Below are 27,815 nucleotides of genomic sequence, written 5' to 3' on the forward strand. Positions count from 1 at the left end.
CCCTGACACAGCTTGGGATGGAAGAGTCAGATGCCCAGCTTCAAAGCCATGTGGAAACTTATGTGCCACACTGCCATATTCTGGTCCTTTTCCTGGGAAGAAATGAAGTGTGTTTTTGTTTGCTTTTTAAAAAAAATAACGTGTGTGTGTGTGTGTGTGTGTGTGTGTGTGTGTGTGTGTGTAAGAGAAAGAAGGCATATGGCTGAAGTGTATGTATGTGCATACATGTGCTTGGGTGAAACAGAGTGTGTCTTGATCCCAATACTTTGTACCTGGTGCTTGCTGATTTTTCTGGGTAGCCAGTTCTCTTGGGGATCCCATCTCTGCCTCCCATTATATTCATGAGCCATTTCCCCAGCCCAGGAACTTGTGTTTTATTGGCCTGCAATTGTTTGTCCTTCAGTATGTAAGTAGGAGCCACTGTTTATTTAGACTGTTGCAAGTCCTAAGGCTTTGGTCCTTGGTTGTTAATTCCCGAGACACCCTGAATCGATCACATGAAGGTTCCTCTAATGAGTGGCTGAGGTTTTGTGGGCTGTGAGTGTCCCTCTACAGTGAGCACAGCTCAGCTACCTGTGACTCTCCAGCCGCATTGCATACACCACCTCAGCTCTCTGCTCCCCCTTGGTCTTGGCCAAGGTGCATGTACTAGGCTGCATGTCTGACCTCAGCTTCACCTAGGCTCTTTCAGCTTTCGGTCATATAAAGGAAGTGCTGGTGGGCTGCAGGAGGGTTGGTTGGGAGAGAGCGGCCACTTGACCTGTGTTGGTGGTCCTCAGTGTGCCAGCTATGTGTTCTGACAGGTACCCTTGCATCTTAGACCCTATCAAAGATATAGAACGTAGCTGCTCTGTCTACAGAGTTCTCTGGTGGCCTTGTCTGGACCATGTCCTCTACCAAGTCCTGTGCTCAGCAAAGGCTGGTTGGTAGGTTTAGTTTGGTTTTTCCCAAGAAGCCTTGTTCTAGAACTTTCCATATAGTACTGCATATGTATATACATGCAACACACAGAATGATGTACATTGGCACTGTGCATACTTTCTTTTTGCCCAAAGCTCTACTATCAACACACATTTTCAAATTGTAAAACATGTTTAGGTGGGGTGGGGTGGCATATGTCTGTAATTATAGCAGCTTGGAGGCTGTGGTAGTTAGGACCACTGTGCAGGCTCAGGCTTAAGCTATGGTATCAAAACTCTTATCTTTAAAAAAAAAAAATCAGGTATTTTGTAACCCACTTAATGGAATTCTGGCTTTCTGCTTGGCTGGAATTAGGTGGGAGCGAGTCCAGGACTGATTTCCTCCTTGGTCTACTTTTAACAAGACAGTTACAGGGTTTGTACCATTTTTTTTTCTCCCTGTTGGAAGTGGGGGGTGTGGAGTCCCTGCTGGGGAGAGGGTATTCACTTCCTTCTTACTTAGCCAGGACGCTCACCTCTTTCTGGTGGAAGAAGTGCAAGGGGCTTCTTCCTGAGGTCAGTCTGGGGCTGTTAGTTTCTGAGGCGCCCATTACAGGCTGTAATTACAGAGAGTAATCCTTGGATGGAGTCCATTTTGCTTATTTATAATCTTCCCTCCTTCCAGAAGCCACTCGGAGGACTTACCATAGAATGCTAGGTAGGTGTGGCAGCTCAGGATTGTAGTCTCCCACACTGAGGAGGTATTCTGATGTGTCCGTGGGACCTGCTCCCACCAGCTGCCGGCTTGTGTCTGGGAACCCTGAAAAGAGCCAGAAACATAAATATTGGGTGAAGGGTGTAGTGGGAGAAATCCCATGTAAGGTCATTTGATTCCAAGTAGGATGTGAGAACTAGTTCAGTTGATGGTTCCATTTTGTTTTCCAAAAAGTCAGTTGTCCCAGCTGCTGTTTCCTGGGAGGGAGCTGAGTCCCACTGCTACCGCCCAGTCTTTGTTTTTTTCAAGACAGGGTTTCTTTCTCTGTGTAGCTTTGGTTCTGTAGACCAGAGTTCTGCCTCTGACTCCCCAAGTGCTGGGATCACAGGTGTGTGCACCACACTTACTGCCTGCTCAGTCTTAACAGAAGGCTGTGTATAGCACGCACCACTGGCTTGGGGGGAAAGGTCATCATTCTGCATTCCCAGGCACGGTTTCCATTGAAGGCGTGCCACGCCATGGTAAAAGTCAAACCATCATTGTGAAGATTAGATGCCACCTGACTCATGGGTTGACAGATAGCAGGGTCAACTGTTGGAATGTCAGTGCCCGGTGGCGGAGGAGGCAGTAACTTGTACAGGGAGGAGGCAAGCGCTGGAGCCTTTGTAAGGAAGGGCCAAGTGCTGGGCTTCCGGTGTGGGGATGATGGCCTGTCCCTGTCCTGCATTCCAGCTCATCCACTGCTCTCTGGATATAGCAAATGCCAGTTCCCAGAGTGGTGTTACCAAGCTGTAGTCACCTGTACCGTTAGAGGGCCTTAGCACCCAGGAAAGGAAAATTGCCAGACTCCAAAGAGAAGAGCAGTTTGCCTCGCTGGATTTCCTCAAGCCTCAGTGACTGGAATCAGCCTCAGCCGTTAAGTTTCATGACTGCCTCTTTATCTTTAGAACTTGAGTAAGAGAATTTTGGTGGTAGTTTCTACTGTTCTTTCCTCCTTGCCCTCCCTTTGACCCCTTTTCCTTCCTGCTTGCCCTCTTTCCTTCCTTTGACCTCCACTCTCCATTGACCTCAATTTATAGTTTTAGAATGCGTCTTATATACTCTGTACTGACCTCGGTCTTGCTTCAGCCTCCCTCGTGAGCACCAGGATTCCGAGTCTGTGCTGGTACTCCACCTGAGCTCCATAGAGAAGTTGTGCCCACTTAGCCCCGCCCCTTCCACACCCATCTCCGCCACACCCCTCTCCTCGATTGGCTGTCTTGAAGTTGCACACTCCTGTAGGTTCTACCTCAAGCCCCTTAAGAGACGAAGGTATCCAAATCAGGGTTGGTGGGTGGGTGGGTGGGTGGGTTACCGTTTGGGTTTTCCAGCACCTGCCCTGACACTTCACATCACCCTTGGGTGATGGGTTGCTGCCTGACTTTCTCGCATCCTTTCTACAGCTTGTGTGAAATACTAAGAGAGTAGCAGCCCAGCTGTGGTTTCCACCTAGTCTTTCATTACCCTCTGTTCCTTTTCCTTTGACCTCTTGTGGCTCAAGATAATTCAGGTGTTGGTCTTTGCCGTGATGTACGCTCTGCACTTTGTATGTGACATGCTTGTCCCTTGTGTTTAACTAACTTGGAGTCATCTGATCTATGTGTTTGCCCCTGAGCACGTACAGCGAGCCAACTGCTAGGGAACCTGGCTTCATTTGCTTAAGTTGTAGTGGGAATGTTGCTGCTTATGGAAATGGTTCTTCCTGTTCCCTCCAGGTTACCGAGATGGAACAGTGGGCTCATTTGAGGTCCCCAAACACTTGATGCCAACAAGAGAAAGAAGGCTGGAGCATAAGGCTTATTTGTCTAAGCATTTTAGAAAGAAAGAAAGAAAAAAAAAAAAGATGTAGCCATGCGGTGTTTAAATATAGCACAGTGTTTGCTACCGGGATGGCGAATAAGCAATTGAATATGTAGGTCATTGACTTATGAGGATGAGCTGGGAGTTTTCCTTGCATTTGATTAACACTGTCTTACAATTGGGCCATCAACTCTATGCCAAAATTGGGTTACACAGAGTTCAGCAAGCCATCTGGGTGGGGGGAAGAGCTAGGCTTAGCAGAGGACACCTTTGCCCTCTTAAGGTATGAGGAGTGTGACTTGGTGTCAAGCCCGGTGGTTTGCAGTCCACTGGCTGTGGCACTTAACGCTCTTCAGCTCTTTCTGAACTGAGAGCTGTCCTGGGGACGGACACCTCCGCAGGGCTTGCAGGGCTTCTAAGCGTATCCACCGTACACAGAAGCACAGCCACCCAGAGAGAGAGAGAGGAGGAAAGGGCGCTGCTTAAGTCGGGATAAATGCCAGCAGTGTATTTTAATACAGTCTTGATTCAGAGCACCCTGTTTGGAATTGCATATTTAAAAGGAAACTGCCATCTCCCTTTGAAGGTATGTGACATTTAAAAGATGTGTAGCAGAAGATTGGTTTGACAGCTCCGAATTATATTTGAAAGAGTTTTTCTTGTTAAAAAAAAAGAAAGAAAGAAAATGATTATTTCTATTTTAAATGTCATCACAAAGACATAAACATGTTTAATCAAATTATATATTTAATTTATGTAGAATGTAATTTTTATTCATGTGGAAGATTTATGGGTGGCTCCCCGCTTCTCCCCACCCCCCAGCAGCTTTCGGAGCCAAGTGATGCTGGTGGTTTGAAAGTGGCTCACTTTTTTTCAAGAAAACATCCGTTTAAGGTTTTGTAAAAATCTAGGGGGGGGGGTGGGACATTATTACTATTGAAATCTTTGTTTTGTCCATACACTGAGCATTTTGAGGAAAGAGATATTTTTCTCGTGATTGTTGCCTGGTGATAGTTGGGATAAACTCTGGTGGGAAGAATTGAGAAAACTGCGAGCCCGAAGACAATGAAGGCGGAAATAGCAAGAACTCTCCTGTAATTTTCTTCTTTTGGAGTCTTTGAATCAGCAGGGAGTTACTTACTGTGAGTGCTAGCTGCAGAGCTAGCGCTCCACTCCTTAAAAGGGAGGCAGGCGAGGTTGTGGGAGGACTGACCCAGTGCTACCAAAAGACCTTTTGCCTGGTATAAAAGGCTGACACAAAGCTGCTTGAAAAAACAAGGGCATAACCGTAGGTCTGCTCTGGGCCGGGCAACTCTGCTGACCCTGGCGGTCTGTTGGAACATTCCAGTTCCAGAACTTTTTTTTTTTTTTTTTGAGTGAGCTGGGTGTTGGAAGCCAGCCAGCCCGGCGTACGCATACATGGTGGCTGGGATAGTTGTAGCCCCAGCTCCAGCCTGCTCTGCCTGTAGTTTGGATTCAGCCAGGCTGGAGCAGGGAGTTCTGATCCCAAGCGGTCCACGCCAACTCACCCAGCTGCCCCAGCAGCTCATTTTCTCTCACCCTAGGCCCCAGTTCAGCAGCCTCCTGTCAGGTGTGGCTTCGGGCTGACTGGATGTAGCATCTGGAAGAAAACAGGCCAGGCAAGCTTTCTGAGAAGTGCTGCGTTGGCTCCAGTGGAAGGTCAGGCTTCAGGGAGATGCCTGCTCTTATGGGCCAGGTGCCAAAAGTTGGTGACCCTAGTCTAGTTGCCCGTGTTTATCAACAGGAGCCACCCTGGTTTCTTCTGCATCTGCCTGGCATCTCAACCCGAGAGTAGTGGGATTACAGTTCATGTTACCTTCCTGGCTTTATTCGACTAATGGGAATTTACACTTAGGTCTTCACCTGCATGGCAGTACTGTTTTTTTTTTCCTCTCTCTCTCTCTCTCTCTCTCTCTCTCTCTCTCTCCTTTTCTTTTTTAACCCACAGACCACCGCTCCAGCCCTTGTTAGATTCCCGTATAGGCGCAGCGGAGGTAATACAGTGAGACGTCAGATCCTTATTGGTGGTAACTGTAGCTTAGCTTGGGAATAGACTTGATAGGCTCCTCTGTGGGACACGCATTTAGTCTTGCTTGCATGATGACCAAGAGAGCTAGACCTCTTTATAGCCCGTGCACATCATGTGCCGTGTCTCAGATGCCCCAGTGGGCCTTGGTGCCACCATAACTTGGTTAAGAAGAGCCCATCACCTTGTCAGTTTTCCTCCTCATGTTGAGTTTCTGCATAGAGCACATCAACTAGTAAGAAACAGATTCTGTCTAAAGGACTGTTAAGGTTTGACATTGTTAGCAGCTGTGCCCTCAAACCAGCAAGGGGTGCCAACCTGATGCACAGATCTGGCAAGGGCTGCCCGTGCATCTTCAAGCAGAAAGCCCCATGCCCCCCTTTGACGTGCTCCAGTGGGAATGGTAAAAACTGCCAGTTCTGGGACTCTAATACCATATGAAATATTTGAGTGCTGTTCATTTGTTTGAGACCCTATATGCGTTATAGCTAAGGCTGCCCTTCAAACTTGCTATTTGGTTCAGGTTGGCAATTTTCGAACCCCTGTCTAAACCTCCCAAGTGTTTGGATTGCTGGAGTGTACCACCATGCCTGCCGCAAGCTGCTTTTAAGTATGTATGCATAGGCACACCGGGTGAACGAGCATAACATTTAGCGTTTACAAATTACTGTCCATCCCCATGAATGCCAGTGTTCCAAGGCCGAGTCTTCCCCACCTTGAGGATAATTGACCATTGCAATTCTGACTTGTGTGTTGAAATTCCCCAGGAGGGGCGGTAATTTGTTTTGTAGCAGCTTGAACTCTGAAGGACACTCTATACCGCAGTCTAGTGTTGTACTGATGCTATTTTAAGGACTCACATCCCAAGCCAGGGTCCAGGTGGCTGGAAAACAAGACAGAGGCAGCAGCCTGGGAACACCTCATCTCTGTTCCCCGCTTTAGCGCCGTTTCCTCTGTCTGACCTGGGAACTTGGAGCGTTTTCTTGATGTCAGGAAACGCACGCTCTTTGCAGAACATGGACGCAAATATGGGGAAGCAGGGAGAAAACTAAAATGAATAATGAATAACTGTTCTATTATATATTTTAGAAAATCGCTTTTAATCATAGCATGGGGAAATAACACTTTAGGGGTTTTTTTTTTCTCCTGTCTCATGCATATATGTATACATTAAAAGATGAAATTCATTCACTAGAGAATGTTTTAAAATTAAAAAATTTGGGTATGTTTTGTATCTCATTTTCCATTTGACCTATAGGTATTCCTGTATCTTTACTTACATTCTTAGGAATGCTTAAAGTCTAAAGCTCTCATCATCATATATGGTAAAGGTGACACAATGGCCCTAATTTTACTGAACCGTCCCCATGCAATGGCTTCTTACTTTTCTGTAACTATTGACCACTTGTCTCGCAACAGACTAGGGATGTGGCAAAGTTTCAGAGAGGGTTCTGATAGGGCCAGGTGACCAATGCTTCCCCTAGCGGTCGTGAGAGAGCTCTGTCCTGCAGACTCTTCAAAGCTCCTAGCATGCCTTCCCATCTCTCTGGGCTCTGTCTTGTCAGAGTGACAGCCTCTGCCCCAAAGCATCTGGAGGCACCTGTGCTGACTTCACTCTGTCCCTTGTCCTTTGCCCATCTGAGTGTTGGTGGGTGCCCAGTGCTGAGGTTCTTGGGTAGTATCCCATTGTCCTGGTGCACAGGATGCCTAGCTGGTTCAGTCACTGTCAGTTCAACCTGGGGCTTCTCTTGTATCTCCTTCTTCCAGCAGGACCCCAAATCTCTCAAAGAGAGGAGCTTCCTTCTCATTGGTCCCTTTGACCTGGCTACTGTTTGGAGTGATGGGCCAGAGGTGAGAAGCCTTCAGGTGGTGCTTGGGTAGAGGTTGAAAGGTGCCCTGGTGAGTTCTTTTTTGTTTGTTTGTTTGTTTGTTTGTTTGTTTTTCTTTCCTAAAGACTTCAGACTTCTTTGAGCTGGGCTGATTTTCAGGGAATCCTGATCTGTTGCCAGACATTCCTCACTCCCTTCTTCCAAGGGAAGATGATTGTACAGTCTGTAGTCTACCTAGTTCCCCACCCCATCCCTGGGAGCCTGTGGCTAGACTGCTTACGGCAGCCGGTTTCTCTTTCCAGGGCAGCTTTAGATGTGGAAGCTCAGAGTGAGGTCACAAGATGACCTGTTGTCCTGTGGGTTGTTGGTGCTCATGGATCTACCTCACATGCCTTTTAAAACTTGGCCACAGCCAGCCCTAATTAGCAGATCCCAATAATCAAGGGACAGGTGCCCGCCAAGACTCCCGCCTGCGGACCTCTCATCCCTACCCTCCAGGAGCCAATGAGGTGTGGTGCTACCTGTCACCCACCCATTGCCCCATGGAGGCTCCCAGGACTGGTTCCTGTCACCTCTTAGTCTGTGGGGACACAGCTGAGGCTTGGGCATTGCCCTGGCTACATCTGTTTCAGCACTGGGACACTGTTTTACTGTCCGTCCTCAGGTGGCTCCATGGCTGGCCTTGCAGTTGCCACTGCTCGTCCTTGCATTGGAAGGCAAGAGTTTTCCAAGGCACAGCTTTGGAGAGAGAGGCTTTTCACATCCTTACAGCCCAAAGCCAACTGAGCACGATTCCTGTTCCTCAATTTGCTTGTAATTCACCAAGCCTGGATGTGTGTAGTACCACCCAGAGGACATTGTCTTTTTTTTTTTTGTAATTGAAACTCTTGGACTTCCCAGGTAGAACAGGTTGACCTTAAGTGTGGTGATACCCAAGTGGCCATGAAGGACACCAGAAGAATTAGTTTACAGGATCGTTTTCATTCCTGATGAAGGGAAATGGTTTCCAAGTTAATTAACGTGGCTTATTTATTACGAAGGCACTAAGTAGTTGATGAAATTGAGAACCTGCTTGCTCAAAAGCCATAGCATCCCAGACCTTCCCAGAAGGCACCGTGTTGTCACATGTTCCGTATGTCTATGGACTACTTAATTCTGCCCTGCAGTGGACACTGTTATGTACCTTCCTGGAGTAGGCTTGTATTTAGTGGGCTAAATGGTGAGGTAGGAGCAGTGACAGCCCCAGAACCTGGGGCACCGTAGGATCTAGAAAACTGATCTCCATGGAAGAGGCTGCACCCCTTCAAGCTGCTGGCTCTTGTACCCCGTTTATTTTTGGATGTCCTATCTGACCCTCAGCCCCCAAGCGTGCACATCACTTCTCACGGCTGGCGGAAATTCCCATGGCCTCTAGTGTTCAGTTCATGTCTACGGTTCGGTGAAGGGAGGGAAAGATGGGGCCTAGTTGGGCTGCCCCTCCCAGGCGGAGAGCCAGCTGCCGTGCAAGCCCGTACTGAGCGTGCTTGGGATCCCGTGTCCCCTGTTGAGGACCGGTGGTGATCTTAATCAGCTAAGTCATTTCTGTGTCTGGCTGTGTATACTCCTGGAAGTTCTTAGAGAAACCTGCCAAGAAAATTTCCCCTGGTGCATCCTCGGGGCACCACTCCGTGCTGCACCGTCAGCAAGTATCTGCAGACACAGGTATGGGAATTCATAGGCCTTCTGTTGCTCCACGCTTTGTTAAGTACCTCTTCTAACCTTCGGCTAACAATGGGTGCTTGCCTGAAAGATTCTGACAGTCTTCCAAGCCTTTTAACAGCTTTAATCCACTAAGTAACCTGTCAGTCATCCTTTGCCGAGGCTGAAGGCTGCAGGCCGCAGGCTCTTCCCCAGCTTGGCATTCCACACAAAGTGTCGCCTCCTCCTTGAAGCCCTCTTTGAGGCACAGTTGCATTCCCTGCAATTGAGAGCTGTTACAGACTGAGTGCATTGTACCCACTTATTTCTAAATGGGTCATTTTTGTCAAGAGGGTATATAATTTCTTATGCTTTGGGAGTTTTTGTTTTTCGAGACAGGGTCTCTCTGTGTTAGCCTTGGCTGTCCTGGGCTCGCTTTGTAGACCAGGCTGGCCTTGAACTCACAGTGATCCATCTGCTTCTGCCTCCCGAGTGCTGGGATAAAAGGCATGTGCTACCACCACCTGCCCGGCACTTTAGGAGTATTTTAGTTTGTCTGTTTTTTGAGATGCCGTGAGAGGTTTTAGAGGGTATGTAGGTGTATAGTGTGCAAGTGCCGCCACCTCGGAAGATGGCTCTTTGACTGTGGCGAATGCTTCGGTCATGGAGGCTCTAGACTATTCAAAGCTGTGCGTGCCCCTCTGCTCTTGACACTAGAGAGCCTGGAATGACTACGTTATCTTACCTTCCTTAAACTGGGTAGTTTGGGTTGTAAGACGGGAGTGTGGGGGTGGGGTGTAGTGGGCAGCGAACTGCTTCTTTGCCTGTTAGCTAGGCCTCCTTGCTTTGAATGGCGTCTTCACATCTGAGTGGCTGGGACTGGGTGTCATGGCTCATGCCGTTTTATTCCTGTCTAATCTATTTATTAGTCAGTTTTTCGAGACAGTGTCTCTCTGTAGCCTTGGCTGTCCTGGACTCGCTTTGTAGACCAGGCTGGTTTCCAACTCACAGAGGTTCACCTGCCTCGGCCTCCCAGAGTTCTGGGATTATAGACATGTGCCACAGTAAGCCTTCCCCCCTTTATCCTTCCCTGACCCCCAAAATTGTATGGCAGGAAAAGTCATGGCCTATTGGGGATTTAGTGATTTCATGGCTTCTGTTTGTTGTGTGGGTTCTGTTTTTGGTTGTTTGGTGGTTGTGGTGGTGAGGACATGTTAAGCGAATGTTGGAATCCAGGTTAGCTGGTGAGACGGCAGGGTGTGCTGGTTTTAAGGCTGGAGAGACAGCGCCTCCTGTCTGTAAAGTGTCTAGCAGGGTGCCTACCAGGGTGGGCTCTGGAGTTGTAGGAGCCCGCACTGGTGGAGTTCTTGCCTTCATGGAAAACCTGTAGAGAAAGCCCCCATCTGGCCATGCTTTTGGCCAGATGCAGGCTTTCTCTCAGCCACAGGACTGACTTCACTGTTCACCCCTGCTGCTGCTCTGTGTGCGCACGCACGCACGCGTGCGAGAAGCAGGTCAGGTGACTGGGATGCCACCATATATTTCCCCTCCGCTCTACCTGGGTAAAACGAATGTGAGTGCTGCTGTTTAATGCAATACCTAGCTTCATATAGCATTTGCCAAGAAAGTGCGATTTTTATTGAACATTAGGATTGAATTCTTAACTGGGTAATCAATTTCAGCAGTGAGTTAAAATGCCTTCTATTAATGGACAGCTGCAGCCGTTCATCAGACTTCAGGAGATTAGCAGTTGTCAGCATTTATGCTAATGGCACTTAGAAACCAGGAGCCTATGAAATGCACTGTATAATTCTGCATTTCTTAGAACACTTGCTAATACTTTTTGCTTGAAGGTATTGATTGTTTGGTCCGTTGGCATGCTATGTGGGGCCTGCAAAGGAAGCCAAGTGACATTTTCACGCCACTGACCCTGTCCCCTGTCTTGGCTTCATGTCGGCGTGGATGGAAAGGGTCCATTTGTTCTGGTGCTCCACTGTTTAATTTGATCTGCTGTGCAGCTACAGCAAGACAAATAGTATTTTTAATGAAACCATTTAATAACCCGGTAGCTTCGAGTTGAAGGCATTGGGAAAATGCAATTAAAGGATGGCTGGAGGTAAACAGAATCAGGGCGGCATCTTCACTGACTCAGTTCATTGTGTTTTCAGGGCTTCATCACGGTAAATGCTGGTGAGCCGATGAAGCTGCATCTCCTGGAAAAAGACGGACAGCCCATCGCGTGAGCTGTCGAGCTTGTGGACACATTTATATTGGTGAGTTCCTATAAAATATCTCCAGGTAAAAGTTGAGTGTTCTGAAATCCCCCTTGGAAGGTGTTTTCAATTAGCAGATGACTATGGATCGCTAGCAGCCTCTGGATATGCTTTCCTGGGACGACTCATGGCAGGATCATATTGATTGTCTTTCAATTAATTGCATCTGGTATTTTCATTTATCAAAAGCAAAATACATGTAATTAACTCTGAAGCAATACAGTCCAGTGGCAAGAGATCCCCACTGCTGCTGCTGCTGCTGCTACTGCTTCTGCTCCGGAGATAAGTCAGCGGAAATTATCCTACAAGGAAACTCCAGGATGGCAGGACTTCTCGGCGTATTAATTGAAAAGAGTAAAAATGAATTAGGGAGATGGTTTCTTGCCATCCAGTTACTTTGTAAGACGGTAGATGGATGTCGTTAAAGGGAAGTGGCCGGCTGGCAGGTGCTGCTTATGCGTTTGGGAGTTCCAGTCTCGCTAATGAGTGTTTCTCTCCCCCCACCCCCCAGGAAGTCATGGGGACTGTGGGTGTAGGCAGAGGGAGTCGCGTGGCAGAGAGAACACTCATCGGGCATGGCTCGGTCCTGCACTAGCACCAAGGCTTGGGCTCTTAATTTATTCCCATCATGCTTTTAGCCATTGTGCACACATGGTGCGCAAAATACGGGTCTTGCTCAAAAGTCAACTTTTGATGGGATGATTCCCCATCACCCCCTGCTTTAAACAAACAAACAAACAAACAAACAAATTAGATATTTTCCTTTTGAACTAACAGTGTCATTCCAAAGGGGGGAGTCAATCATGAGCCTAGTTCAGTATTCTTTCTGTATAATTTAGAGATTTGAGCTGTGGTTAAGATGGTCACCTCTGGCTCACAGCTGGCACTATGGCCCCTGGCCTGGCTTTCTTTCTCAGCTTCTGGAAGCAGCAAGTGGTGACCCCCAAGGGACTAAGCTTAGTCTCAAGTGTGAACAAAATGGCATAGGGAGGTTATAGGTTGAGAAAGGGTCTGCTTGGGCTTCTCTTCCTTTTGGTGTAAGGTCAGTGGGAACAACAGTGTGGCCAGCCCAGCCCTGGGCTTGCAGACACCCCACAGCCCCACTTTAGTACCTGCCAGCAAGTAGCATCGTTTTGGAGTGTGGGGAGGAAGGAAGAGGATAAGTGATGCCCTGCACACCCTCTTTTAAAGGTTTCATTTGACTAGAGAGACCTTTTCCAGACCTCCTTTAATAAAGTGGGTGGATTGCCACAGGAGTGCTTGGTGGTCTTTGGACAATTACCAATCTTAGCTCCAGGGAGAGTGATGGTCTTAGAGTATTCAGGAACCTTCTTTGGGGAACCTGTGAGGAAATCCCAATACCCTCTGCTCCGCTCTGGCTAGTTGTATGTCAACTTAATACCAGCTAGAGTTATTTGGAAAGAAAGGGCAAGCCCGTGGGACGTTTTATTAAGTTAGTGATTGAGGGTGGGCTCAGCTCACTGTGGGCGGCATGACCTCTGGATTGGTGGTTCTGGATGCAATAAGAAAGCGCCAGGCTGGGTAAACCATGAAGAACAAGCCAGTGAGCAGGCAGCACTCCTACTGGCCCCCGCCTCCGGGTTCCTGCTCCCTGACTACCTTTGATGATGGGCTGTTGTTATGTTGGTCCATCCAGGACCTGGCAGTGCCTACCACAGATGGGCCCTCGTTCTTACCTGAGCCAGGGAGCTCCCAGGCTGGAGAGCAGTTCCTCAGAGGGACACTTGATGTATTTTATGGATACTCATCTTGGGATTGGGAGAAGAAGCAGGTTTTTTGTTGTTGTTGTTGTTCTGTTTTTTGTTTTTGTTTTTAGAACAAAGAGTCTGTAAAAAGAAGTCACATGAGAACCCTTAGCTGTCCTTACATAAAACAGCAGCAGAATCTTGGTGGCTGAGGTTTCATGAGAAGTGAGTCTGGACCTGGCTGCTAATGTACACCGCTCTCTCCCCCCCTTTCCCACCCTCACCCCCACTTCCTTCCTTTCTTTTCTTATGAGTGTTTGCCTGGTGGCCTCAGGCCAGAAGAGGGTACCTGGTCCCCTGGAACCAGATTTACAGAAGGTTGTGACCCGCTGTGTGGGTGCTGGAAAGCAAGCCCTGGCCCTCTGGGATAGCAGAAAGTACTCAACCACTGAGCCGTCTCTCCCAGGCCCACCCTCAGGATTTGGACAGATCATGATATAGATTTGGACCTCTGGGAGAGGCCAATTAGAGGTGACACAGTACCGCTGCTGGTCACTCAGTGTAGTGGAAGAGGACCTTGTCATGGTCTGTCATGGGAACCAAACCAGGCTGACAGTCTGAGCTGGGTTTCAACTGTCCATTAGTGCTGGGTGAGGTCACCACTCCAGTCACCGGACTTCTAATCTGTTTCTGGCAGGAGGTTACCCTTCTTTCATGAGAAACAGAAAAGAACAGATGGTCTTGCCTCATTAGAAACAAATGCCATTGGAACCTAGGATCTAATGGTAGGGGCTGAGGTGTCACTATGACAGTTTTCAGGATCCTGAGTGGAGCTCCAGAACTGTCCTGGTGGCTACTGTTGTGGTTGTTAGGTCAGGCTGTCAGGGTGGGAAACCAAAAAGCCAACAAGAAAATGTGCAAGTCTGTAAGCAGCAAGGAGTTGGGGGTGAGGGTGGGCAAGCTGGACGGAAGGAATAGAGTCCCTCTTGGTGGAAGCAACTGCAGCTGGGGCCTTGGTTCCTGCTTGCTTAACTTGGTTTCCCCAGTGGAAGCCAAGCGCGTGATAGCCACTGCCAGCCTCCCAGGAATAATAGGAAGTGTTAATGGAAAGCATTTCAGAATCCAAGGGTCACTCTCTGAATGGGACTGGACTATGGAATCTAGTCCCTGTTGCTCCTCCTGATGAGTTTTGGTTGTCTCGTATGTTAACGGTGCTCTCTACCTACCGCCTGCCCCGTCCAGTTGTTGGCTTTATTCAAGGTTGAGGAGGAAGCAAACGAGACAGCCTCAGCTTTCCCTCTGTCACTCACGGTGCAGAGTTCTATCTGCTGCAGGGCCCTGCTTGCAAAAATGGCTCCCAGCCAGCTTTATTTAGCATCGCCATTGAGCCCACAGTCGCCTGTCTTCTTTTCGGGGCATACACAATTTGGACACTGTGGTAGATGTACACTCACCTCTTTACCCAAGATCCTAGCAGCCGGGAAGGAGACCCTGGCCTGCCCGTCTGCTCATCTATGTGTGAGGCTTTCTAGCAGGGCTGGGGATCACACTCCCTCCAAATCTGTAGACCCCCCTGGGATCTGTGACGAGCCCAGCATTTTGATGTGCGTGGAGCCTTTCTGCAGACCTTGGTTTGAGGGTAGTGGTGCCATCCCAAACCCAGGCTCCCTTTGCAGTGGTTTGATCAGCTTCGCCAGTGTTAGTCTATGAGGACTTTCCGGGGCCTTTGATCTTTTTAAAGGTTCATTTCCCAAGTGTATCCCACCACTAGGGCATGCCTGTGAGCGCATGGCTCACAGGGACGGAGGCTAGCCTCCGGAGACTTCTGAGGACAGGCTTTGGGTGCGCTCGGGTCCTTTCTCCCTCTATACAGCCAGCCACACAGAGACCTGAACAAGCCAGACAAGATAACTGGCCATAGGAGCTTGTGATCCCAGGAGGCTTAGGACCACAGACACATTGTGTGTGTGTGTGTGTGATTCTAGATGCAAACACCAGTGGCTCCTCCCTGCCCTTTGCCTGCGGCTTGGAGCTTGGATTCCAGAGAGCAAAAAGGAGAGGGTGTGACCAGAGCGTCTGACCTGTTTTTTTGGGGAGGGGGATATCTCTGTCTGTTGACAAGTTTGGGGCCACAGATGTTAATGTGGAAGCAAGGAATTGGGAGAACAAGCTGTCTTATTAGAATTAGCTGGATTTCAAATGAAGTGTTCCACGCAGGAAAACACAGCGGGGTTATTTCTGTGGGCAGTTTATCATCAAATCTTACCATTGCTGCGGGCTTTGTGACTCTTCATAAGTGCACGAGACCTACTTAAAAAGATTGTTTTTAATTTTCAATTTTGTACGTAACCATGTGTGTCTCAAATGTAGGTGTGTACATGTGTGTAGCACCCACGAAAGCTGGAAGAGACCGTGGGATTCCCCAGAGATAGTTACAAGCATTTGTGACCCACCTGACATGGGTACTGGGAATCAAATGTGCTCTTAGCTGCTGAGCCATCTCTCCAGCCTCCATCCCCCCCACCCGGTCATGGTCCGTGTCTACTCTCTCCGTGTTGTGGCCCCCCCTGTGGGCCCCCCTCCCCCCCTCCACCCATCAATATGGTCTCAGGTTAAGTCATGTTGAGGTAATTTTTACTGTTTTATTTTTTAGTTTAGTGTTTTGTTGTTGTTTTTTGTCTTTTTTTTTTTTTTTTTTTTGAGACAGTTTCTCTGTGTAGCCTTGGCTGTCCTGGACTCGATTTGTAGACCAGGCTGGCCTCGAACTCAGTGATTCACCTACCTCTGCCTCCCAAGTACTGGGATTAAAAGTGTGTGCCGCCACACCTGACTTGAGTTGATTTTTATGGCGGAGCCTCTTCCTCCATGGTATGCTTGGAGATTTCCAGCTTAGAGAACAGAAGTGCTTAAATTTGAACTTGCTGTGGTCCTCAACTGGTTCTTCTAAACCAGTTTCAAGTTCCTGTTTTCTCTTTGCTTAAGAGAGCATCAAGTGTGTTTTCCAAAGCAGTGCTCCAAGACCCAGCAGGAATCCGTGCCTTCCTAGTGCTGGGCTCAGCCTAATGCTCTGTCTGGGTTCAAAAGGAGGATGCTATTGGCCCACGGCTCCATCCTCCCCTTGGCATCCCTCTAACCCCAGCCCGGCACACTTACTTTCTTTATTGATTGGCTCATTTATTTTTGGCAAACTTTGAGATTCCCACCTGGTCCCAAGCTGCTTTACAAATAAAGTCTTCCTGCTAACTAAATGCATTTTGCAATTCACTCTTTCCACATAGCAATTAAGATATTTCCCCTGGACTTAAACCAGCCAAGGATAAGTAGCAAGCTTTAAAAAGAAAATGCTGTGTAATTTGCCATCTCGGGGTGCGATGTAGTCCGTGAGAATGTCTTGTGTGCATGACTGTTTGTGAGGGGAAGTGGGACGTGTCTCCAAACTATATCTGAGGAGCGGCCTGAATAGCAACATCATATGTATAGTATTTCATAATGTGGCTGGTTTCTTTTAGCATAGGGGCCAACATATCAGCTTCTTGGCAGTGGGCTGTTGAAAAGAAATAGCAGTAACATGTGGGGTTAAGTTGCAGAAGCTGATAAAATTAATCATACACACACACACTCACTCACTCACTCACTAAGGAAAACTACTAATGGGCAAAGATTTAAAAAAAAAAAAAACCAGCCCTTGGCTGGAGAGCCATTCAGAGCTCTTGACAGTGGCATCTAATTCCTACCTTCTATAGATGTATTTCCTGTCAGCAGTGGCTCTCATGGTGTCCTCCCTTTATCGGGGGCTTTGGATCCCGCATCCCTGCGAGCTTCTGGTTGGATGTGGGTTGGGTTTGCAAATGAGGGTGCAGGGGAAGTCACCTGCTTGCCTTAAAACTGCACAGCTTTTGGGAAGTCCCTCACAGTTCCCACTTAGACACTGTTGAATTCAGAGGGATTCCTACCCCCCGCCCCCCGTTCCCCCACCCCACCCCCACCCCCTGTGTTGTCTTGGTCTGGTGCCACCTGCAGTTCCTCAGAAAATGAACTGGAGGTATGCGGCTGGGTGATCAGGTCATGGGGATATGTGGGTTTGCCTGGTGGTACCCTGGAGAGAGGACCCCAGAGGCCACGGTAGGTTTGTTCTCTTCTCAAGTACTCAGTCAGTGGTGACTCTAAAGGCACAGTCTGTTTCCATTATTCAAGGACTTGTTAGTAAACTTAGGCAGGAGTCATAGGAGAGGGATGGGCTCCCATCCTGTGGGCATATCATGACCATTTGTCTTCAGCAGTGTCGATAGACCCTGGGTTGGCTTTGGAAACATCACTTAGGACATTCATTGTTCCTTGAATATAGGGAGGTGGCCCTATCATCTCTTCTGTCTTTATCCCTTCTGATTTTTCACACAAGTGAGTGAAACTGAGACTATTCAGAAGGGCGTTGGATTAAAACTGTACTTTCCACCGCTGGAAAGTGGAGGTGTGACCTGCCTTCCTGCATGTAGGTAGCGTGGGCAATCTGAGCCCTGTGTGGCCTGGGAGTTTGCCTACGCCATCCCACCTTCTGGGAGTGCTGTGCTACCTCACAGGTAAGAGGAGTTACAGTTCTGTCGCGAGGACTAGATCCAAGGAGCGGCCATGAGGATTGCACAGGAGTTTAAGTGGCTTTCTGAGTCCCTAAGCCAGGGATCCTTTGGGAATGAAACTCAGATGACTATCAGGATTCTGTTGGGGACTAGCGTGGCAGCTGCCTGTGTTGTCACCATCAGAGGCTTGGATGCTTGTGTTTCCTGTGTGTAACTGACAGTAGTCGCAGTCTTATATTCATTCGAAACCTTGACTTGGGAGGAGCACATGCTACCCCGGCTTGTCGTGATTCAATTGCTACCCACTGCCGCTCCCTAATTGCAGGCGAGGATGACCTCTAAGCCGCAGCACCGGGCCGCAGCTTCCTCTAGGAAGGAATATCCATATTGATTTGTTACCTCGTCTCCCATGGGCTTATGGGAGGCAGTACCGTAAGGACTGACTCCAGCCAGAAAGCACTGGGTTTAAACAGAGTAAATTGACTCAGCCAGGAAACAGCTCAGTGCTTTGTGGAATTGCACCCGAACAGTCATCCTCCAGCAGCCCTGGGGACTTTGGCTGCTCTGTCTCGGGTTTGCAAAGGAAGGTAAAAATTCCAAGGCGTTGGTGAGGGAGAGAGGGGGGCAGAGTCCTGATACCATGGCCAAGAAACTCTGACAGTCGGACCTTGACTTCTCTGCTGACGATTTTGCCTTGGGAAAAGTAAGCCTTTTTGAACTTAATTCTTAAGATCCAGTCCCCTGCTATCACATGGAGGTGGTAGTAGTATTTAATCTCCATGCAGTTGGGATTCCATGAAAGTGAATTGAAGAGAGCTTAGTGGGTGCCTGGTACACTTAAGGAAATCAGTGTCCTCATCAGTAGCAGCCCCAGTGCATGCAGGCACATGGGTTCAGGGATAGGGAGGGCTGCCCCATCTGAAGACAAAAGCTTTCTTTCTAAGGTGCCACACCTGTGGTCAGCGATAACGAAAGCTTGGTAGGCAAAACAAAACAAAAAAGGTATACAGTGCTTGTTTTCTTTTTTCTTTTGGTTTTTTTGAGACAGGATCACTCTTGTGTTCGCTCTGGCTGTCTTGGACTTGCTTTGTAGACCAGGCTGGCCTCGAACTCGCAGCGATCCACCTGCCTCTGCCTCCCGAGTGCTGGGATTAAAGGCGTGCGCCACCATGCCTGGCCAATGCTTGTTTTCTTGCCTGCAACATTTTCAGTGGGTTCATGACTGCTCTGTTTCCTTCCTGGGAAGTTGAAGATGTAATGTGTCCTTTTGTGTTAGCCTGGTAGTGATATCTTCCCCCAACAGTGGCAGGTTTGGGGCAACCCCAGGTTCAGGTCTAGATTTTTTTCACTTTCTTGGGGATATGCTGGCACTGTGATGCGTTCATGGCCTCAGCTACCTGGGACGGGGACATGCAGTAGATGGGACACTTATCTGCTAAAAATGTGCATCCTTCATGTCTCTTGATGGTTTGAGACCCCTGAACCTTCTGTCTGCATTCCAGAGACTATTGGCTTATAAAGAAAGTATTTCTTAGGCCCCTGGAAACCTCGTCATTTTATGAGAGCCACCTTGTGTACTGTAGAGTGAGTGAGACCTTCTCACAACGTAGTTAGTGTATGCTCACAGCCTTTGTGATTTTTTTTTTGCTTATTTCCCAAGAGCTACGTCTCCATATGCATAAGTTCATCTGAATTTGGGGTCAAGCCCGCAACACTTGAACTGTGCGAAGGGGAAATGGGTATACCTTCATCTCAGACATAGCAGGGTCCGAGGTCCACCACAGCCTCCATCTCTCCCCAGCCTGGGGACATGATGGGTTTTATCTGAGAGCCATGCTGGGGGAAAGCCGGTGAGCACCCACCACTAGACATGAAAGGCTGTTAGATTCAGGTCACTGGGTTTGGACTCCTGCATTTTATGGCAAAGTCTAAAAATGCAGATTTGTAACAACGAACGTTAATGAATTCAGACTGTTTGAATTTCACGCTGAATACGGGCTGGAATTATCGGAGCCCACAGCTTTTGAGATCTGGGATCGTGCAGTCTTTTCTCAAGATTAAATTGATAGAGTGATGTAATACTGAGTTACTTTTATTAACAGTCCTGGCCGTAAAAGAAACACACTCATTTAAGAGAAGAATTTAGTAAAAACAGTAATAACTACACGGTTTTGAGTATGTAATCTATTCAGTAACTTTGAAGATGCTGTATCTCATTTTGAATGCACTGTTGTGCCCATAGGTACTGAATGAGATACCTTGTACCCTAGGGCTTCCTCTTTTCTACATTAAAAATAAATTCTATTTAAATGCAGATTTTGATTTGCAATCTAGGAAGAGAATTCTAGAAGAATACGGAAGGACAGCTCTACATGCTATTAAACTCAATTTTGGCTGCCCATCTTACTCCCATGCTCATTCTTGTCCTCTCCTCCCCCCCCTCCCTCCCTCCCTCCCCCCACCTTCCCCCCACCTCCCCCAAAGGGTCATGTCGAAACACACAAGTAAAGGAGGGAGCTTAAAGTTTCAGAGAAGAATAATGTTATTATACCTTTGTCTGTCTTCAGCATTATCCTCCGTCCCTCCCCTTCCCCCACTCACAGTCAAGTTGAAGAAACACAAAAGGCTTTGGATTTTCTCACATGACAGGAGCCCGAGAATTTCTTCCTTTACACTGAGTTAATTGCCACAGTAGGAGATGGACACACATCCTAGAACCCTGTTTAATATTTACATATTTTGTCTATTTAAGCTTACTTTGAATTTTCGTTTTGATGCTCTGGATTTATGTGTTCTTGGCTGTTCTCCTACATCCTGCCCCGGGCGCCCCCCGTGGCCGCCCCCCCCCCCCCCCCCCCCGTGTGTGTGTGTGTGTGTGTGTGTGTGTGTGTGTGTGTGTCCTTTCTCCTACATGTTTGTGCAGGCACAGGCACATGCATGTATTTGTATCACAGGGCAGCCCCCACCACTGTACACCTCCTTTCTGTTTTTGAGAGAATTTCTCACTCTTTGGGGCTTCCCAAGTAGGCTGGGTGGCTTGACTAGCAAACCCATCCATGCATGGACCCTCTTGTCTGCCTCCCCATTGCTAGGATTATAAGCACCAGCCACCATGCCCTGTTATTTCCACATGGGTTTGGGGGAATCAAACTCTGGTTCTCATTGCTGGGCGAGGAAGACACCTTAACTAGCCAAGCTACCTCATCGTCCCCCTTCCTTACTTTTCTAGTTACGTTCCCAATGGCTTACTTGGAAAGCCAGCGCAGCAGCCTCCAGGCAAATGTTAGGGAGCGTGTTAGGGCTCCCCTTCACACAGTACAAGCGACTTGTTTGATGTTGAGCTCTGGTAACCAAAGACATGCACGCATAGCTTTTGACATCCTACTCTTAGAATTAATTAGTTGTCTAATCATTATAAATACCGTTTTCTTTTGCTGCTGTCTGCTGCTAATCCTGCCTCTCCTGCTATATACACTTGTCAGTTTCAAACTGAGCATTGTGTTTTGGCTTTTATGATCTGTCAAGGGAAAATGGAAGTAAATTCTTTATAATATGCTAATTGGTCTATTTGGGGATTTTAGAAACAGACATCTGTGCGCGCCAGTAACACAGTTGAGCGCCTCTGTTCTTCAGCAGGCAGGGAAAAGTTTGGTTTGTTCACGCGATCTTGGGGAAGCCCTGCTATGTCTGCTTAGCCCTGTCAAATTTGATGTCCTTTTTACTGGTGTTTGAGACCTGGGCCTGTGACCATGTGGAATCCTGTTTTGAAGAGATCTCTGGCCAGAGCGGTCTGGCTTGTGTTGGTTCTAATGGAGAGCCTGGGCAACGACCCTAGGCCACCCTGGCTGCAGCCCTGGACAGTGACTGTGGACCTGTGCTGTCCTTTGGATGTTCCTGCCATGTGGGAGAGCTCTTTCCTTGTGCTCTCGTTTAGTCAGGGGGGCTTTGGCAACTCAGAAGCTCTTGTTTCACAAACCCATTGATGGCCCCTCCAGGCTTCACTTTTCTTGTTGGGGATGAGGAGCCCACTATTGTAAAGGGGCTTTTTCTTCCTTTGATGGTAGAGAGCATAATGGAGGCAGTGGCACGGGGACGATGGCACACAGCAGCTTGGTTGGAATTAGAGATGTACTTTTCCCGGGAAGTGTTGGGTTTCTCTGCTTTTCTTGGCCAGGAACGCAGAGTGGGAAGGAGAATAAAAAAAAAAGTTTTTGTTTTTTGTTTTTTGTTTTTTTTTGAAGGGCCAGAGTGGTCCAACAACTGGCTGCTCTGTATTCTGTGTGCCCCTTAGGAGCAGGGCACATACATGCCTGGCTGCTCTGTATTCTGTGTGCCCCTTAGGGAGCTGGACACACACATGCCTGGCTGGGGTTTTTTTTAGCCTATGCATTCCTGTTAAGTGAGATGTGCTGATTTGACTCCATGGTGCTAGGCAGGAGTGGAGGTGGGATTTGAACCAGGCCTAGGTCTGGCCTGAATACCCAGCACATTCTGGGCTTCTCTACGTCTTCATGTAGATGGAGTTTGAATGGTTAGAGGCTGAGGGCCACATGTTCTTGCATGGCTTTTCTCTAGTCTGCCTCTGAGGCACTCTACATTTCCCAAGCGGCCCTGTGACCATGATCTTTTGAGCTTGTGGCTCTTACTGTATGGAGTTTACAACTTTTTCTTCATATCCAGCCTAGTAGGGGTGACACCAAGCCAGCAGAAGAAGTCTTGGATTTACCTCCTGTTGGCCAGAGGATTAAGTAGACCAAGGTAAAAGGGCAGCTCACATGCCTAGCTGTCTGTCTGTCTCTCTCATCATCAGCTACCTTTAACCCCTCTGGGCATAACTTCTCCCAGAATCTTGCCCTCTCTTCCTCCAGGTCTTTCATTAAAGGTAACTGGAAGACACAGTGACACCCACCCATAGTCACACTGCTCACCCTGTATGTGAATTCTGAGACTAGACTTGGTTTTCAATGACCAGTGAGGGGGTATGACATCAGTGCCTTCCCTACCACCCCCCTGCATGTCCCCCACTCCCCACAGCACAGAGGAAATGGACTGCTGGCTCCCAAGGCCCAGCAACTTATTCCCAGAACTCAACACTGATTCGTAACGGTGGGGTTTCAGTGTACCTTCCTTAGAGTAGAGTTAGTGGTCTGCTTAAAAAGATGGAGGTGAGGGCTATAGAAATGGCTCAGTGAGTTTGCTCTGCAAGCAGGAGGTCCTGAGTTCGAACCCTCAGCACCCACGTAAGAAGCCAGGTGTGGTTATGAATGCTTATGGCCCTTGGAGGGCAGAGGCAGAAGATTCTCTAGAGACCCTAAGGCTTGCTGACCTAGCCAAAATGGTAAGCTTCTGGTTCAATGAGAGACTGTCTTTTTAAGTAGAGAGTCAATGCAGAAGACACCCAATGTCCAGCTCTGGCCTTTGCACGTACACACAAAGGTGCATGCCTACACACATGACCACACACAGAAAAAATAGCTTAAAAAAACAACAACAACAGAGAGACACATGGTAGGCCCTTTATGAACAGGGACTACCAGCCCAAGATTATTATTGTCAGCTTCTTTTTGGCTCTTTCTTTGTATCTAGTTCTTTCGACAGTAGGTAGTAACATGAGAGCCTTGACCGAGATTGGCCCTCTGATGCTTCTGATCTGCAGTTTCTGCCTGACTCCTGCGGGCACACTGAGATGCACTCATGTGCAAACACTTAGACACATGCTCATGTGGTTACATACTCGTGCCCACCAAGTAAACAGAGGCTCAGACAAATCCAAATGTATGAGCATACTTGCTTATACAGGCAGAGATGGCACAACAACTGCACACGCTTAGTTGTTGCAACACTTGCACACCCTTTTACACACCTGCACCTCCCCATGTGTGAACTGGATGGAGTGTGCCTATGGTCTTTGTACCTTAGGACTTCCCGAGGCCTGATGTTCAGGTGGCATTTGCTGCCTCTGGGGGAAGGATGTGAGAAGCCCCCGTGCCTTTTGCTTCTGTGCCAGAGAACTCTTGGACAAACAGCCATCCATCCTCACCATTCTCCGAGAAGCTTCTAGAAATGGTCCCGGGTGATAATTCCATAAGCAGGGCCAGTTTAATTTGAAGCCAGTAAATTTTATAATTAGATGTAAACAAGTCAAGTGTGGGGCCTGCTTTACACATCACCTCCAGCACTCTGGCCATGGAGATGCTCTCTCATTCTTTTCGGATCAGATTGTTTTATTACACCAACATGAAAGTCAGGGGCGCACACATAATCAGGGAGTCAGCAGGTTCACGCACTACTATCTCATTAAATTTTCAGGCAAAAGCTGCAAAAATTAATTGGAGGCGTGTAATAGTTTAGAATGTGAACCAGCTTACGGTGATATAAATTATGGGAGGAGAAGACAGCTTTATATACTGAGAGAGGCGAAGCTGGTCCCCTTTAATGAGAAGACATAGAATGCAGAGCTATTTTTTCATTACCGATGCGCTCTAAAGTGTTTGGACTTCGCTGATGAATAGAGTTAATTCTCCACTGCGCTTCCAATAATTCATGTTGCACAGTTTAATGACTTCTAGATAAAAACAGGATTGAAATGTTAATTTCTCTGAAGAAATCAGAGTGCTCTTGTGCATCAGACGACCACCCCTACCCCCAGCCCCTGATCATGCATTAAACCACTAGTTAATTTCACTAAACAAGTGTCCTGGGCGTGCTGCTTCTTGCCGAGATGTTGGCGTTTCCTACCTGCGTCTGTGTCCCCTTTCTACGTCTCAACACATGTATGATTGATTGACTGTCTTTGGCAAGAACCTGTCAGAGGAGCTGGGTCAACATAACTCGACCTGTCAGTGACCGCAGGCTGCCACCTCCCTTCTGAGGACAGAGAGCTTATTTTTGGACTGGATTGTCTGTTGTTAGCCATGGGTTTGATTGCATAGACAGTCTTTACTTCCTAGAGCCAGATATTAGACTTGTGGGGGTTTGGTCTCATGAAAAAAATACTTTACATTTATTTAATAATTGTGTGTGTCAGAGTGTGTGTGTGTGTGTGTGTGTGCGCGCGCGCTTGCGCGAGCGCGCATGCAGATGTGTATCTTTACCCCACCTCCCAGCCACCCTGCCACCATTGATGTAGAACATTTATTATTGTTGATGCCTCTCTCCCCCATCCCCTCCCTCTTCCTCCTTTTTGTGTGTGTGTGTTGTTGTTGTTGTTTTTGAGACATGGTCTCATGTATTCCACAGGCACCCCAAATCCTTGATGACTTTGAACTCCCAATGCTCCTCCCGTGCACCACCTCACAGGACTGCTGCCCTGTCAACAGTTGATTTTTGCCTTTTGTCTCCGTCTCCCCCTTTTCATCAGGTGCCTTCAAGTTAGCAAGTCCCTGGTATCCCACACTGGTGAAAAGCTAACGTGGCTGTTTCTTAGGCTATCCATGATTCTCTTCAGGCATCTTCCTCGACTTTGGCCTCATGTGACATTTTTGGGTCAGACATCTGAGTGTGGGCCTGTTGTGGGCACTGGAATCCACCCCCAAGTACTGTCGGTTGTCTGTAGACATTGCTCAGGGTCTCCTGAGTGAGAATAGCTCCTGCTTGAGCACCACCGCCGAAATGCATTGTGGGCCCATTTTTGTGTTCTGCTTAAACTTTTTGCAGTCCACGCCACACTGGATCTGTTCCATGGGACAGCAGTGCCTTCCACAGGATGGCTCCACACTGCCATCAGGGGCTCCACACTGCCACCAGGGGCTCCACGTCTGCTTCTCTGGCTATCCCAGCTCCCTCTTTATACCTCCGTGGCAGAGGCAGGGCCTTCTGAGAGAGGAAGCCACCTAGACCGGAGGCCCTGCCTCTGCCATCGCCTCACGCCTGGTGCCAGGCTCCTTTACTCCCACACAACTGCTCACAGCAGTGCCTTTGACAGACAGTTTTATTTGTCACCTTGTCATGGCGACATGTTGGGATGGCTTCACCACTCATGTGCCATTGACACTTGGCTGTCTGAAGTCGGGATGCCACGTCCCTCAGCCTGGGTAGAGGCTTATCAGCAGCAAGCATAACTTAACCTCCTGCTTTCCCCCGTTTCTCTAACTTTTAATTGAAACCGCTTAGTTACCGCCCCTGCTGTTAGGAATCTGGGGACAATTAGGGAAGTCCCATCTGTCCTTTGAACCATATTATATCGCCTTTCCCCCCTTTACCGGCTCCGGAAGATGATGACTTGCTGCAGCTCTGTCTTTGCCTGCTCCTCTTGCTCCCTACTGGCTGGGTTTTCTCTCCCATTGAATGAATTATGGCAACTCTTTAATTCAATTATTTTCTCTAGAGCGGGCTTGGAGATGATTTAGTCAAATCAAATGCTGGGCTTTTCTACCGAAAAGCGTGATGCCCCACAAGGCTGGGGGTGGAATTCTTTTTTTTTTTTTTTAAGTTTTCACTTAGAGCCGCTGTCGCAGGCATTTGTGCTCTTTCCCTCCCTCCCTCCCTCCCTCCCTCCCTTCTTGGCACAAGCTCCTAGTTAGTGTTCCCAAGCATAGATTGGAAACGGCAGATGCCATGGGCTTTGCCAGTCTTTCCCCAAGGCAAGGAATTATCTGTCCAATGATATTAGGTCAGTGAAATCCCACCCAGCTGTGTGTTGTGAGAGAGGGAGGGCAGGGCAGCCCGGGTGACCGGGAAGGCCATGGAAAAACCTAAAGGTGGTAAACAGCCTCTCCTGCTTTGGTATTTGGCTTCTGAATTTTAAAATGTGCCCGCAAAGGCAATATAGCATACAGTTGTCTTTATTTAACCTTTATGGTTTTTTTTTTTTTAATTCAGAAAGTCTATTAGAAATAGGATTCGCCACGGTCAGTGGCTGTCCCTTTAGTTGGAGGTCGGGAAATGGTCTCCCAGGCAGCAGGCAGGATGAAAAGAACGTGTAGGCTTTAGCTAGCGCTCTTCAGTGGCAGTTCTCCTGCTTATTTAGCAAGCCCCTGTAGCTGCTTTCCTGATAGGCTGGTAATCTCCAGTAGGAGGACACAGCCAAGACACTTGGAGGCCAGTGGGACAGGCAAAGGCAGGAGAAGCTTGACAGGGGGTCGCCTAGTGTTTGGATGCCTCAGCATCTGAGTACTGAGCACCAGTCAAGGCCTGTATATTTGCATGCTGAGGCTGGGACTAGGGGTGGCCTGTGGGCCATGTTAAACTTGGGGCGCACATGGTGTCCCTGAGGAACAAACCACACCAAACGCTGTCTCCCCTCCCACCCCCCTTTTGGGTGTTATTGGCCCCCCTCGTGTGCTGGGTGAATAGCTGTGTCACTAGCATAGAAAGGTGAGTATTTCCCAAGCACCCTGGCTCCTGAACATAAACAAGTCCATACTCAACACTTGGTACTTTGCAGAAGAAACAACAGCATCCTCCATCCCTTTTAGGGCTTTTCTGGACATAAATCCTGGTACCATGATGCTGAGCATCTTTGTGCTTTTCCAGGGCTGTGCTGCTGGGCCTGTACTTAACTAGAGCTAAGCTCACTGGGATGAGGCTGCTGCTGTGGGCAGTGAGCCTGCCTCTCTGGGTCTAGGCAAGCTGGAAGAAGGGGAAGTAAAGAGCAGTGACCAGGAGGTAGCCCCTCAGAACTTGAAGCAGATGTGGAAGCCAGTACCCCCTTTCAAAGAAAGTGCTACCACCCTTCCACATAGTAATTGTCACTTCTTTTTGTTTTTCAAGACAGAGTTTCTCTGTGTGACAGCCCTGGCTGTCCTGGAGCTCACTCTGCAGACAAGGCTGGCCTGGTGGAACTCACAGAGATCCACCTGCCTCCGCCTCAGCTCACAGGGCTGTGCTCATTGTCCTACCCAAGGCTTCCTCTTCCTGTGTGCCCACTTGTGACAGTAGCTGGTGTGCAGAGTGGTTGAGGCCGTGTTCTTGTTTCCTTCTGTGGCCTTTTAGCACACGCCTGGACTCAGGCTCTCCTGGCAGTGGTTTTGGTATGTGTCAGAGCAATCACTTGTTTTCATGTCTTGGTAGCACCTTATCCCCTCACTCGCAGCCTCCTGGACTCACATACCTGCTGTTTGCTGGCTCTGCCACCTTGGGAAGATGACTGCTCTATTCTGTGCCTCAGTTTCTGCCTTCGCTCTCATGGGCTTGGAGGACTAAGGGAGCAGGGCTGAGGATGTAGCTCGGCATGAGGTGCTTGCCTCACCATCTTGTTAGAGGTGTTTGTTTTCCATTTGCATCCTTTTGTGGACAAGCATTGGGGTGTGTGTGTG

The 27,815-nt window shown here is 48.3% G+C and overlaps 1 protein-coding gene across 7 annotated transcripts in view; it reads left to right on the top strand.

The window, feature by feature from the left end:
• Positions 1–27,815, top strand: part of CTBP2 (C-terminal binding protein 2) — a 130,058-nt gene that overhangs the window by 30,466 nt on the left and 71,777 nt on the right. For all 7 annotated transcript variants that reach the window (XM_084772707.1, XM_084772706.1, XM_084772711.1 and 4 more), the window contains one exon: positions 11,175–11,279. The gene's annotated coding sequence lies outside the window, so the exon portion shown is untranslated. The remainder of the gene's footprint in view (positions 1–11,174; positions 11,280–27,815) is intronic.

This window comes from Acomys minous, assembly GCF_964271855.1.
Source record: "Acomys minous genome assembly, chromosome: 2".
Lineage (NCBI taxonomy): Eukaryota > Metazoa > Chordata > Mammalia > Rodentia > Muridae > Acomys > Acomys minous.